Genomic DNA, 2,265 nt, shown 5'->3' with positions numbered 1-2,265 from the left:
TCATATATATATTTCACCACTCTCTTCCTCTTTCTGCCCACATAGACAAAAACACTCTAGCAATCCCTACTTTTTGTGGGGAGCGGATGGTTAAATGTCGGAAAAAGTTATATAAAAAGAAGCAACATTATATGCTTTCATCTGTCTGTCGCACTTTATTTCATGATTTCATCTCATACCCATAATAATTATAGTATAAGAAGCAAATTTAAATATGAGTTTCTTTATAGCATAACAGAATATTAATTCAGCAAACAATAGGATCAAAGGTTATAAAAGTGGTAATAAATGAGTTTAATAGAGTGCAACATGATCTGTGAAATATGCGTTTTCATATTTTGAAAACGAAGTTGCAATGCTATTTTTAAAAATAGCTTATTAGAAATTTAATGCACATAATTCATATGTGTATTTGTTCTACTAGATTGCCTATGGCTGTTAAACATAATGGGCGTTAAATATAAACGTTGAAATACAGACACTGATTTCAATCATACATGGAATACAATACAAGTATATGATATTTTCACAAGGAGTTACGAGAAAGATCCTTCTACATTTAACATTATTTACCCGTGTTCAAAATAGAGTTACATTAGTACGTTGAGTTCAATAATAATGGCTGGCTTTTCAAAAAGATAATGAGGGAAAGAATAAATATTTCTTTGTAATTTCATCATCAGATGACTATTTAGAATAAGGGTTTGACATTCTTTCCAAAGGACTTGGTATATTTGACTTAATCAGAGGACACTGAAACATCAGTTGGGTTTTGCTCCAAGGGGACCTGGATTATATTACACAAAGCAACCAATCGAACTAAGGATATAATTTCATGATTGATAACCAGAATGATTAATCACTTGGTATCATGTTATAGGACCCTAGATGTGAGGCCAACTGCTATATCAACAGATACATCAAATCTTGAGGATAACCAATCCTGCCATTTGATTTACAATAGGCAAGCCAGTGATGCAATGTTCGTTCACTCTTATCTCAAAACACAACAAATGCAATGGCGAAAAACACCAGGATATTCTCTCTGCACTGAATATATGAGGCAGAGTTATAATGGTGTAGTGATAGTGATGGTGTAGTAATAAGGATGGTGTAGTGATATTGAGGGTGTAATGATATTGAGGGTGTAGTAATAGTGACGGTGTAGTAATAGTGACGGTGTAATGATAGTGACGGTGTAATGATAGTGACGGTGTAATGATAGTGACGGTGTAGTGATAATGAAGGTGTAGTAATAGTGACGGTGTAATGATAGTGACGGTGTAATGATAGTGACGGTGTAATGATAGTGACGGTGTAATGATAGTGACGGTGTAGTGATAGTGATGGTGTAGTAATAGTAACAGTGTAGTAACAGTGACGATGTAGTGATAGTGGCAGTGTTGTAATATTGGCAAGGATATGTTTGAGGTCTCAAGACCATTGATCAACATTATTAACAAACATAACATGGACGTTAATTAGATTATATTTTTTCTATACAAGTTGTTACCTTGACCTAGCCTTCCTGAATAATTTGTTTAAAATATTTGAATTCTGCTAGTTATTCATTAATTTTATTAATTTGTTTGTCGTTGATATCATAAGCCTTGTGACAACTAAGTTAAAGTTTGGACTCCTTTACCACAAATTAAAATTCTACTTACATGTATATGTTCAGGCAAAGTATTATCCCTCTTAGACATTTGGTTGAGAAAACTGTGACAGATACCACAGATATGCCTTCCCGTCATTTCATGATGATAGTACAATGATGAACTTGAAATAATGGTTTAGTTAAACATTAAGACTATAAAGTTATTCTACATGTCAAAAGATACGAATGATACTTCTCATAGGCAAGAAAAATGGCTCGTGAGTCAAAAACGCAGTAAAAAACAATCCTTTTCTTCATGGATTAGTGATAGTCTTGTTTCAGTTAGTTCATACAAGTTTTAAAGAAAAAAGACACGCATACAGGGAGTAGAGTAGTTTAAACGAATTAAGTTTCAGAATGACCATTAATCAATATCTTTTCTCATTAAGCACTATCAACCAGGGGTGGGCAATGGGGGTCAACCATCACCAATTGGAGGGACATAATAGGAAAGAAGAGTAAATAGTGTAAAGAGAGTTCTTGGTCCTAGAATATAATTTCTTTGAGAAATATAAGCTGTCTTCTTAAGGTTGTCAGTTTCCCCAGCAAAAATACACTTGCTTGATCCCTATTATCACGCAACCATTTGATTAATTTTGAAATTAATA

The sequence above is a fragment of the Lytechinus variegatus genome, chromosome 2, assembly GCF_018143015.1.
Source record: "Lytechinus variegatus isolate NC3 chromosome 2, Lvar_3.0, whole genome shotgun sequence".
In the NCBI taxonomy this organism is placed as follows: Eukaryota; Metazoa; Echinodermata; class Echinoidea; order Temnopleuroida; family Toxopneustidae; genus Lytechinus; species Lytechinus variegatus.
This window is presented reverse-complemented; position numbering follows the sequence as displayed.